The sequence below is a fragment of the Camelina sativa genome, chromosome 18, assembly GCF_000633955.1.
Source record: "Camelina sativa cultivar DH55 chromosome 18, Cs, whole genome shotgun sequence".
Classification (NCBI taxonomy): Eukaryota; Viridiplantae; Streptophyta; class Magnoliopsida; order Brassicales; family Brassicaceae; genus Camelina; species Camelina sativa.
In genome coordinates this window covers 9,328,976-9,342,609 of record NC_025702.1, presented here as the reverse complement: position 1 = coordinate 9,342,609, position 13,634 = coordinate 9,328,976, and the positions used below count along the sequence as shown (strand labels likewise).

Genomic DNA, 13,634 nt, shown 5'->3' with positions numbered 1-13,634 from the left:
GGTAAGTTTACAGAGAATGGGAATGCAGAGAGTACCAAGAGTCAAAGTTGAAGTCAGTGAGATTTTCTTTGTCAAGGTGGAGTTTGCTCTTCAAGGTGACTTAAAATCTCAAGAAGACTTTTGTAGACGTTGCAGGACTGTGCAAGAGTTTGCAAGTAAGTGCAAGAATCTACAAGGCTGGCGCAAGGTGATTGGGGTTGTGTATCTGCATTGAGAAGAGAATCAGAAACAGAAAATTTATGGTTCGCCTGTTTGCATCTACAGAGATGATCTGGTGGATGAATCTTCTGAAGGTACTTGCAGGAAGTTTAAGTGTTTCGTTGACATTTAATAAGGAAGCATGTGAGTATAAGGGGAAGATTCAAGTAGATCTCTGGTGGTTAAAGATGCAAGTTATGATAGACAAGACTAGTAGAGACTAGTGGGTTTAGCAGCATCATTAAGTTTCTCAGGAGTGTCACTTACATGAAGGTTAAGTGAGGATGCATCATTGGTGAAGACATGTGGTGTTGATAAAAAGTGAGAAAAGGTATGATGCTGGTACCAAGGTTCTTCTTGGTAAGGTCTGCAAACGTGAAGAACTATTGCAGGGTTATGTTAACAGTAGGTGTGGCTTCAGGGATTCTAGAGTGAAGCACTAAAGGCTGTTACAAGGAGACTAGCAGAGGTTCAAAAGTTGTTGGTCGGACATCTGTTTGAACATGAGGTTGAACAGGAGGTTGTTCTGTCAGATCGTACAAGATGGGTTCATAAGTCAGCTGGTTAAACAGATGGGATGTAAACTCAATCTCAGGAGTAATGCATTGGGTTGAGATTGTTTTACAGGATGAATCAGAGATTGTTTCAGGTTTGAAGCATGTATGATTCATGTGTTCTGCATGGGATTCAAGGAAATTTGGTTCAAGCTCAGTGCACATGAGAGGAATCAAAGGTCGACCAAGTGAATCAGGTAGCAGACGGATACAGATGATATACAATCATGATAACAGGTTTGTGGCGTTTATCATAAACCATGGGAGAGGTTATGTGATTGTTATAATCGTGTTTTGAGAGGATGATATCTCAGACTTTACTATTCTAAAGGTTTTCAAGATCAAAGTTCCACAAGCAAGTCATGTGTTACATGTGAGTGAATCAGAAGTTTTGGTTATAGGTTGAGTTGTTGTGAGGAACAAGGGAATCAAGTAAAGGTCTTCATAAGTGTTTCTAAGACCAGGAGAAACAAGGTCGAAGAAGATGATTCGTGTAAGGAGTTACACGAACTTGTTGGGACAGCTGAAGAGCACCATAAGCTATTCAGATAATCTGTCAAGAACAAGGGTGAAGTTGTGTGGCACTATGGCTTCGCAGACTGAAATTTCAGAAAGTTCGAACATAGGGACAATCATGAGACAGTCTAAGGATTCGATAGGTGTTGGAAATTTCATAGCAATGTCAGAGGATGGCATTGGAGGACACAAAAAGAACAGTCAATGTTGGTTGTGTTTTGTATTGATTATCAAGGAACAAGGTTTTTAAGGGTTTCTTCAAGGATGTCGGTTCAGTGGTCAGAGTTTGTCTACAAGTGGGATTACTGCCATCAGGAGAAGGAAGCTTGAGAGAGAGTCGCGAATCTCTTGAAGTTTCTGAAGATGTAGTAGAAAATTCCTAAGGTGGATGAAGATGAAGATCATTGGAAGTTGCAGGTTCGACATGAGAAGACAAGATTTGTTTTTCTTCTCAGGAAAGAATAAACACATAGGGGATTTTGTGAGTTGGACCAAATGAAGCAAAAGGTGGAGTTTGTTGTAAATGTTTGCTTCATATGGGCTTATTTGGTCTGAACCATGAACTGGGCCTATATTGATATGAAACCCATACAGGATCCGGGTTGTGTGGCCTGCAAGGGTAAACCGACATAAGCTCTAGGGTTTCACTATATAAGGGAATCTAGGGTTGAGGAAACAAGACAAGTAGTAATCACAAAGACGCAGAAGAAGTTGGTGGTACCTTGGCGGCGGCTGTAGGGCACAGGGTAGGGCGCTGTGCAGGGCAGATGTAGAGATGCAGGACGCAGTGTTGAGAGCATGCGCAGGGCGTTGTACATGGAGCTTGAAGCTGTGCACAGAACCATGATAAAGGAGCAGAAGCTTTGCTGGGTTCGAAGGGCTGAGAGCCGGACATCACCTTGTCTAGGTTTAAGGTGTCTTCAGGACACTTATGAGAGACAAAGGTGGAGCTGCTTCTTTGGGGTTCTGGAGGTATTTCAGGGTTATACATGGAGGGAGAGCTGAACTAGAGACATAGAGAGAGGAAGAAGAAAACATAGAGTATCTAGCTTTTCTTCTTCAGGTTTCTTTGTAGTAGTTCTCTAAGCTTGTATATGAAACACTATGTAAACCTTGAGTGATTGATAGTGGATGTTTGTGGGAGAAGGTTTCTACACGAGATGTACCCTCTGCATGAGGGCAACTCTTTAAATCTCTGTGTTATGTTTATGTTATGCATATTGATCTGTGACGTAGACGAGGAGTAGGGGCAGAGTCGCGGTATGCGGTTCACTACAGAGGTGAATCGGGGTTTGCGATTCTGAACAAAAATAAACAGAGGGTGATGGATGACTTCTATTATATCCCCTCTCACTTTTCAGCCATAAACTTACCTTACAAATGCTCTCAATGATCTATAATTTTTCTAGAAACATTCATGTTTCTCTCCATTGTTCATCAGCCTATGTTCGATGCTCGATCGTCACCAAATATTCAGTCAGTAAGGACTATTTTCCAAGGAGGTACGCACCATAGCTAATATGATATACTAATTCGTGGTCAATAGATATTGGCAAAGATTGAAACAGTCAACAATTATGCAATAGTTAGCCATGGGGACCAACCCAACGAAATCAATTGTTCTAGTGAAAAAATCATGACACAAACTATAATCGTCAAAAATATATATTTAGTAGTTGAGACCACTATTCTAATAAGCACTGTATTTGTGCTAATACCTCGGTCTTCTTGTGGTTCGAACACCAAGAAAAACTGACTATATGATAGTTAAAACACATAACTAAAAAGCCAATGTCACATGCATAAGAAACATACCAATTCATTTGGACTCATGATCAATGGACAGGTCTTCCATGTAAATATAAGAATGAACAACCCTCATGGTATTAAGAAGGATACTGATAAAAAAAATTGTAGAGCAAAGATATTAAACGTACTCTAGTATTATACCATGACTATATATGTATATGTCTGAACCTAAATGGCATGCATTGAATATATATATGCATCTAAACATGAGAAAACAAATTGCAAGGGTTTAAAATCAAAATCCCAAACTAATTAGTTCTGTTTGATAAAGGATTTATGGCCATCGGCCGACCAGGAGATCCAAAACCATGTCGTGCTAATAACCTCCATCAGTGTGTTTACAAAAACTGTCTCATGAAAACACCACTGTTCGATTCATCTTTATATACAACATAAAAATGGAGGAGACGAAGAGATTACGACCATTGGGTGATTAAGAAGAAAAGGGGTTACAACTTACAACGCAATCTTCATTAATTTAGGTGGTTAAATCGACCCAAAGGATCATGATGGAGGAGACAAAGATATTAACTTGGGTATACACTATTTTTTTTTAAAGGTTAATTTTGTTTTATGCTGATGTGGAAACTGAAACATGTAAGGTGATGTAGCATTTTGTAGAAGAGTTTAAAGATCCTCATGTGGATGGCTTTAGGAGCCTCAGTAACCTCCACAACTTAATGCTCTATTTATCAATACAAGTATCAAATTCAGATGTAATTTGAGATGTCACTCTATGTGTGTTTACATTTGGAAATAAACATATGGTGTCTCAATAATGTAGACTACAAAGCTTGAGCAGCTCTGCTGGCTGTTGCTTCAACGCTGCAGCACACCCGCTCTGGATAACGAGTGACAACTTTGCAAAAGGACAGACCTCAACACCAAGAGGCGAACATCAAGAATACACAGAGCTGATTCAAAACATTCCATCTTTAAAGACGGTAAGATATTGACTAACTGAGGCACTGCTCCAATTCTAACCATCAAGCTTTGAACTTGTTTGTGAATAGAAATTGGTTTAAGCAACCCAAGTGTAGGAGAGACTCCATTTCTATGTCTCTTATCCTTAACCAATCTCATTAACCCGACAAGCAAACTATGGTCGAGGCCAGTTTTGCTCTAAACCCCTTCTCTTATACCAATCCCCTAAACAATCTTGAGCAATTGATTTTGCTCTCATTAAATCCATCATTTAACATATCAACAATCAAAGAAACCTTAGCCGGTTGCATCAACCCAGATTTTGAATCTGAATCATGACCAAAACTCACAAGAATCGCAGCAACCTCAAATCCAACAACATAAGAAGGGAAAGGACCTAAAAAATGAAGAGATTACAGAGAGAAACCTTCTTCTTTAGAAACGTCTTCCTCACCATAAGATGAGTTACAACAATCTACTTAACTTACTCTACGTATGAACCTTAGCTTGACTTTTAACCTTCTCCAATGTCCCCAAAATCATCTCATCCTTCCACATCCTTGGACCATTCTTTCATCAACACATACTTCTTAGAGAACCGAGTATAGATCATATAATGACATTGTAGTGGGACAAGTCAATTGACCTAAGTTTGACTTAAACTTTGTCAGTGAAACTCTTTTCTGAAAGAAATACTACCTCTTTATTTTTTTCATATCACTCCTTGTTTATTGTTTTCTGATGAGATATGTGGTTTAAAATTAAAGAATCAAATCAAAACTAAACAATACGTGACCCATCTCTAAGCTTATCACTGTAACTACCACACATCCAGCTCAAAACATAAACCCACAAAAGCAATATCTAAAATGCAATCGAAGATGACGATAACACAAAAACCCTTTCAAGATCCAAACCCAAACCAACAAATTTGAAATGATACTATAGAGGGTTTCCTTTTAAGATTGGAATCTTGGGGATTCACCAACTTTTGAGTTGTGATTACAGAACACCACCGTGACGAGATTGGAGGAAGATTAAAGTTTAAGGGATGAGGACGGAGAAACATCAATTTTCTAAGGAGACATTGAGGGAGAGTTAGAAGTGAGAAGAAGAAGGTCGCAAATCGGAAAAATACTTTTATTCCTTCGACGGGAACCTAGTTGGCTAATATTGTGAGTCACTAAATATTGTGCTTAAGTTTTATTGTATTGATTTTGACGTAAATTGAAAATTAAATATGCCTAGAAAACTCTTTAATTTCAAAAATTTAAGAGAACAAACTTAAGATTTTATTTATAACAAAAAGATTTGCCTAGAGCATTATTCTCGAACACTATTTTAAACATCTTGGAAGTTATTCGATTTCATCTTCGAAGACGGTCTCGTTTCTTTTACTAAGCGAGTAAACATGTACTTCCTCCGATCTGAAATAAGTGTCGTTATAAGAGTGATTTTCCTTTTTTTTATTAAGTGTCATTCTCTCTTTTCAATGTGATAATACTAATTAAATTACTAACATAACCTTAACTAAATTAACACAAATTACTAAAACTGAAAATAACAAATCTTTAAAATGCAACACCGGCAGAGGATATATCAAGAGAAATAATATGAAGAGTCATCGATGAATATATATTGGGTTAGTGGGTTAGTCATAAACCTAAAAATCAGCAAAATGGAAAATCATCTACAGGTAGAAGAGAATCAAAATAAGCAAACTAATGTCAGTGTGGTGCATACCTTTGATCTAAACAGAGTCCCTGAGGAAGAAGAGAAGATTTTCATTTGAGAAGGGAGAAAACTGATGTGAAGCCAAAAGTGGTGCATGACTTTGATCTCAACAAATGCTTGTATGGGGAAGGAGATCTTCATCCTGAAAAGAGATTCAAGACGTGATGCTGACGATACTTAAATTTTTTTTTCCAAAATGTTTTTTTATTTTGCTGTTGAATTTTCCAGTAGTGGTCTCTTATTCATATGATCACCAATAAGTTTTTCTATGGTTTGTTCTCCAATTAATAAAAATAAATAAATCCAGTTTCTAAATATCAGAGGTTCACATCTCCATACCAGAAAAAAACAACGAAAAACAGAGAAATTAAAGCAATATAATCTGAACTTAGTACATGTAAAATCTGACCAATTCGATCTAGATATGATCGATATCCAAGCCATCTCATTAGAGAACATAGAGCATCAATGACACAGCTGCAATAAAACCATACTTTGCATATGTCTACATGTATCTTTAAGACCTACAATTACCTGCAAAATTTAATTTCAATTCCTGTTCAGGGTTTGGACAATCTTTGTAAACTAGATAGCATTTGTAGAGTATAAACTTGCGGCAAACATTTAGAGACTTAATGAAAATCTATGCATTCAGCTTGAGGCTCTGAATTTGTCTCATAAGATAAGTAACATCCAAAATATGTTGACACCATATCAATGAGACAAAAACAAGAGTATAAACATGTAGCAAATACATAGAGACTTAAAAGAGAACCTATGTATTCAAATAGTTAAGGAATTATAAACTAGAGTAAAAACCTGTAGCGAAAGCAAACCTTACCCTCTTAGCTGATTTCTCACATTTTCTACTATAGTAGAATTACATTTTATTTGCTTAGGAAGTTGACCCTTTCGCTCCAACACTTCTTTCCTCATATGTGGGATTTTAGACCATCCAATTCTCATTGTTTCTTGCATGCAAAGTTGCAGAGTTAAGAAAATGTGGTTTATCCTTCTCGGTGGATAATCTTCATAAGCCGTTGTTACAGCGTGAATAAGCTCTTCAACACTCTTTGGACATACCTTATGTTAAAATGCTTGGATAGCACTAAAAGTCCAAGATCAAGAACATTCAAGTCTGGAGAGTGGAGAGTTTGGCGGTTGACACATCAATCGAATATCAAAACCATTCTGTGAAGTCGCTGCTTTGAATTCTACATCGCTTGGATCCACATGCATTCTTGCATTATCTTTTTGAATGTAGATAACTTTATCTACATCCTCACGAGGCCATTTTTCACGAATATTGTCAAAAACTTCTTCTATCAACATTCTTCTCACATCATCTCTCTTCACCGATGTAGTTGGTTTTATTTCCATTGTTCCAGGTTCTCTATTTCTACTCTGTCTTCTTGCAGGTTGAATTGTAACAAAAGGCCAAAACCTCAATCTTTCCCGAGAAATTTTCGTTTCCATCAGCATTGAATCTCGGACGAGCCATTGCAACTAACACCATAACTTTGCCAGTGAAGTTCTTACTTTGGCATGTCTGTATGGGATCATCTTCTTCAAGAAGTAGATAGTAATTCTCAGTTCTTTTGGTCATATAGAACCACTTTTCATCAATATACACAATGTTGTACATATCAATAAATGGTGGTTCATGGCTCAAACTCTGAGGATCCAACATTTTAAGGCAAAAGTGTAACCTTGCTACCTTATTTTCTTCCCTACGATGTGGTTTTAATGTGTTTGAATGACGTTGCAGAATACCTTCTTTCACACGTCTGTATAGTGCTGAATAATTAATTCCAAGGGCTTCAGCCAACGTCCTCAAATTCATCCGTCGTTTTGGAGGTGTATTGATCAGCTGTTGTATGTCTAGTGGAATTTTCTTACGCCCAAATCTTTTTTTCCTTTTTTGAGACACATCAATAGATTCACCAGCAAGAGTGTCCCTAGCTCGTTTCCATATCCTTTGAACCGTCTGAATATGCACTGAAAGTAAATCTGATACCTCTTTTGTGGTGGTACGTTTACTCAGATTTCCTCTCACACTCCTTTCAAGTAAAGTGTTATAGACTGCCCACCTTTGACCATTAGCTTAGTTCTTTTTTTTCGAGTTGTGGCATTACCATTTACGTTAGGTCATGCTCCAAGCGGTTATTGATTTACAAATTAGCATATGCATCATAAAATCACAATGCACAATCAATATATATATATATATATATAATAAGTTTACGAGAGCACTTACCTTGGTCGTCAACCAAGTTGTCATTATGTCCTGTTCCAAATTGTAGAAACATAGATCAACAATTGTAATCGAAAGTGTAAGCTACAGACTAGTTTTAAATCATAATCACGAGCTATTCAAGTTAACAAGAAGACTAACCTTGTTCTCCAACAAAATGATCTTGAGTTTCTTCATTTTCGTTTGCCCCTGGTCTAAAATGGAGAACACGGATTGACATCAATAACAGTACATGGAACAAAAAAAAACAACGATTCAATTTACCTTGGTCTCTAATGTAATATTCACTTTCTTCATACAACTCATCGGCATGTTGCTCCAAAATATCATAAATTGATTATTCTGTTGGATTGACATTGAGATGGATTACGATGGTACTTTCAGATGATGCTATAATGCTAACAACTGGTTCTACATCTTCTTCCATTGGTTTCTCACCCGCATGAACAAATGCACCGTCATCTCTTAAACCTCCACATTCAAAATCATGATCATCATTCTTTGCTAGAATGATATTCAAATCAAATGAATAGATGTATTTTCTGAATGTGGAAAGTTTAGATCGAAGTTAGTCATGGAAGATGATCAATCAAATTCCATGTTACTCCAAATATAAAGAAACGTGAAAATATTTGAATTTTAATTTTTTCCCCCATTAAATTTCTTCTTCTACTTCTATTCTTTTTCTTTCCCCATGAATTTTTTTTCTTTTCCTCCACTTCTATTCTCATCATCGTAGTCAAAAACCTGTATACTCTATTGAATTGGAGTATTTATTTTAGTAAAAGTTGTTAATTGAAATTGGGAAGAATACTAAAAGACCAAATTGCAATGATTAACTTTGTATAATCTGTGAATTCTACAAAGGTACATACATGAGAAGATTAAGAATCAGTAATATAATTAGAGGAAGCAAAGACAATACCATTGATTCTTCTACATCGACTGATAAAGCATCACCACCTTCTCAAAGAATCCATTCAGAAGCATGTAGACATTCATTGCTCTTTTCGGTTAACATGTTTAATGAGTTATACATGAAATGAAATATCAGATCATTATATGAAGAAAGCAAGAAATGGAAGCACATTTATTTTCGGATGATAGGAAGATTCGAGCTTACTATGTAACCATATGCTGGAGTTGCGGCGAAAGCTGTATTCAAGTTATAATGTGTTGTATCCAATCATCCAGCTATTGGTGCAAATCTTGATACTTGTAGTCATAAAAAAAGCTTTAATCTTGATACTTTATGCTTTCATTGCAACAACCAAACATGGTTATAAGGTTCTTGTGATGAAGGTGGAAGATCATCAGAAAATTGGTTGAGCTCACTGGAAAATCAGAGGAGGCGAAGGAGGAAAAGAAGAAGCTCACCGCCTGAAAGTCAATTTCAAAACAAAAACTGAATGTTTTCGAGTTGCTTCAAGAACCTCAGAATTTTTTAATTTTTGCAGAATCAAAAATTTGAGTGTATGTGAAGCCGCCGAGATGAATGTGAAGGTTGCAGACGGTGTCTCGAGAGATAACCGTCGGAGAATGTGTGACGTGGTGGAATTCACACCGGATTTTGATTTTTTGATAGGAAAAGAGGAAGCTTTGTTTCTCCATGTCCAAGGCGAAAGTAATCGATCAGAGAAGTTTGTTTTAAAAAAATTGGAGGAGTTGAGTTCGAGGAGGTGATCGGAGAAAAATGAGATAATTGGAGAAAAGCTGAAATTAATTTATTGAATAAAAGAAAAACAAAAAATAAATTGTAAATTAGTTTTAATCTTGAGGTCAAAATAGTCAAATTGTTTATTAAAACCTCCCATTGGCCTTGATCTTATATACTCCCTCCGATCTGAATTGTTGATCTGAAAAATTCTCTAAGATTAAGGAAGTGTACTTTTTGACCTTATGTATTGTTTTATTTTTTTATGAATTAATTTTGTACTGTTTTAAAAATAAGAATCATTGATCTCTTAATTAAAATTATCTCCTCTAATGGTAGGATTTTGAAACGACCTAACCCATTTTTTTTAAATAATAAATAATAAATATAATAATAAATAACTTCAGCTATTGGTCCTATACCCACTAGCCACCTAACCACAAACACATTCAACAGCAGAAATAACAATATCAATAAATATCCAATCATCCAATAACCAAATAACAAAAGGCATGAAACCGGCAACCTATCAATGTTCTACTGACCCAACTCTATCAACCTAGCCTAATCAGACAACATCCAATCGAGTCCCTAGAACATCCTCCTCTTCATTGCCCTGATTCCACGATTACACTTTGTCTTTCCTGCACCACAAATACAAATTGCAATGCATGAGTATTTTATAAATACTCAGTAAGGCAATCCTCTCATCTACTAGACTATACACACAAGCAATAGAGATATCTAACCATCAACCAACAATCAACAACAAACCAGACTCTGCATCGACCGACACCAACAGGGAACGACATCGACCGACACTGGGTTTGCATCGGTCGACACAAGGTTCACTTGCATCGACCGATGCTTCCACTTGCATCGACCGAGACATGCTCGACATCACGCGGAAACCCTAATCGCATCGACTGACGCCTCCACATGGCATCGACCGATGCTCATAGGTCAATCTGCGCCGTCGTCGCACTAGCATCGACCGATGCACATGCCGAGCATCGTTTTCCCCGAAGCTTCTCGCCGGATCTTCGTTCCTGCAACCACAAGACTCGATCCCCAGCCACAAGAAAGCTTCCTAACGCCTCAAATAATATTCTAACAAGCCTAACAACATATAAACCAACAGATCAGAGGAATCTCCAGCTTAGATAAGCCATGGTCATGCACTTACCTTTGCCACAAAAGATTTTGAACCAAAAACAAGTAAAAACACGCTCCTAGGAAGCTCCTACAACGATCTCGGCTACAGATCTCTACAGAAACGCCTCCAATCTCTCAAAACTCACCAAGAACACTTAGAACTCTTTTCTCTCTTCTTTCCTCTCTGAAAACGGCTAAAACTCGTCGAATGAGACAAACATAAGAGTTAAGGGTTTTCCTTTTCCCTTTGCCCAAAACGCAGCATTTAACTTAAGTCAAAACGCAGAAAACTGAACCTGCATTGACCGATGCTCTTCCAGCATCGACCGATGCACATCCCCAAACCAGGATTTCGGTTCGCGGATGTTACAATTCTCCCCCACCAATTTAGATTCGTCCTCGAATCTCAAACAACCATCAGTCAAGGAATCCCGTACAACCGTCTCCACAGTCCGCACTCCTCCGACCGGTCTACAAAAGGTCACCTCTAGTCGATAGACTCACGCTCCAGATATTATTTGCTCTGGAGTTTTGGACTTTCCTTTTCTCATAGGCCTAAACCTTGAGTTTTATTGGCTCCTCATCAGGCCGAAGCATGCATGCCATAATATTGGCTCCTCATCGGGCCTAAGCCCGCATGTCATAATATATAAAGAAATCCAATACTCGTCTCTTGGGTTGCCACCCTACAGCGCGCCCCCGGAATGTCATGCGAAGTCGATACACCAATCATACTCGCAAGCCACAAAGTCTTAGAATATGACGGTACTAGAAGAACCAAAGTCCCCCAAGAGTCGCAAGCAAACTATTTTGAAGACGTCTGAGTCCTATCCCTGTCCAGGTTTCCTTCCTGTGGCTCGCGTAAGACAACACAATGTCCTACCAACCACATATCCCCTCACTGAAATACCTCATGACCGCACAAGGATCATCTTACTGCCCCACAGGCCGTCACAAAGGCCAAACAAATGTCCTAAACAGGACCGCCACCAAGGCCAAACAAATGTCCTAAACAGAACTGCCACAAAGTCGAAACAAATGTCCTAAACAGGACCGCCACCAAGGCCACTCGTCCCGAAGGACCGTCACAAAGACCATCTGTCCTAAAGGACCGTCACAAAGACCATCTGTCCTGAAGGACATCCTAAACAGACACTCTGGCANGTCCTAAACAGGACCGCCACCAAGGCCAAACAAATGTCCTAAACAGAACTGCCACAAAGTCGAAACAAATGTCCTAAACAGGACCGCCACCAAGGCCACTCGTCCCGAAGGACCGTCACAAAGACCATCTGTCCTAAAGGACCGTCACAAAGACCATCTGTCCTGAAGGACATCCTAAACAGACACTCTGGCAAAACAGCCCGCCACAAAGGCCACACAATTGGCTAAATAGCCCGCCACAAAGGCCACACAATGGATAAACAGCCGCCACAAAGGCCACACATTGGCTAAACAGCCCGCCACAAAGGCCACACACGTCTAAGCAGCCCGCCAAAAAGGCCTCATAATGGCTAAACAGCCAGCCACAAAGGCCACACACGGCTAAACAGCCCGCCACAAAGGCTTCCCGCCACTAAAAATAGACAGATTCTAACTCACATAAAAACTTTCCATTTTTAGACTTTCCACTACTGGAAACTTTCCAATTATAGAAACTTCTATTTCGGGAAACTTTCTTCAAACCACCGCCTTATGGGAATTCCGTACCACGAGCACCACCTCATCTTGTTACTTAGTCGCACAACCAACCATCCCAAGCGACCAAGTAAACAAGAAAGATGGGCTGGAATACTCCATTCCCGCTCCAGCCACGGACTACAACTGGGACCAGGCTAGACAAGTTCAAGTGGCGACCTGCTTCTCGAACCACTTCTTGAACCTTGCCTTCATTCTCGCCTTTGGCTCCCAAGTCTGCTCCTCAACACCATCACAGTCCCATAGGACTCTCATCAAAGGAATCTTCTTCTTCCGAAGTTCCGTGATCCTCTTCTCGAGAACCCTCAATGGTCTCGCCTCCAAAGTCATGTTAGGCTGAAGATCCTCAGGAATCTTAGCCAATAACTGATCGTCCTCACGGAGACACTTCCGCAACATAGACACATGGAAAACCTTATGGAGTGCTCGCATAACCTCAGGTAACTCCAGTATATATGCCACTGGTCCAACTCGCTCAATCACTCTGAACGGAACCATATACCTCGGACTCAACTTAGTCTCAGTCAATGACCTGTTCGGACCCCGCAACATGGCCATCTTGAGGTACACTCTATCTCCAACCTGAATTTCAAGATCTCTCCTCCTCCTATCGGCATAACTCCTCTGCCGATCATGAGCTTCCTTCATGTTCAGCTTGAGAACCCAAATCTTCTTCGAGGTCTCCTGAACAAAATCTGCCCTGTACATGCTCCTCTCTCCCACCTGAGTCCAACATAATAGTGTACGACACGGTCTCCCATACAAAGCCTCATAAGGTGGCATCCCTATACTCGCCTGGTAACTGTTGTTGCAACCAAAGTCTACCAAGCTCAGGTGATCTGCCCAATGGCCACCCCAATCCAACACACACATCCTCAGCAAATCCTCCAACATTTCGATCGTCCTCTCTGACTGTCTATCTGTCTAGGGATGATACGCTGTACTCATATGCACCTTAGTGCCCATCTCTGCCTGAAATGCCCTCCAGAACACCAAAGTGAACTTGGAATCTCTATCAGACACAATGCTCGCTGGCACCCCATGCAACCTGACTATCTCCTTCACATACTTCTTAGCCAAAACCGCTGCTCCATCAGTCTTCTTAATGGCCAGAAAATGTGCCGACTTAGTCAATCGG

General features: G+C 39.3%; 1 pseudogene; it reads right to left on the bottom strand.

Annotated features, from left to right (window-relative positions):
• LOC109130477 lies at positions 3,897–4,614 on the bottom strand (annotated as a pseudogene).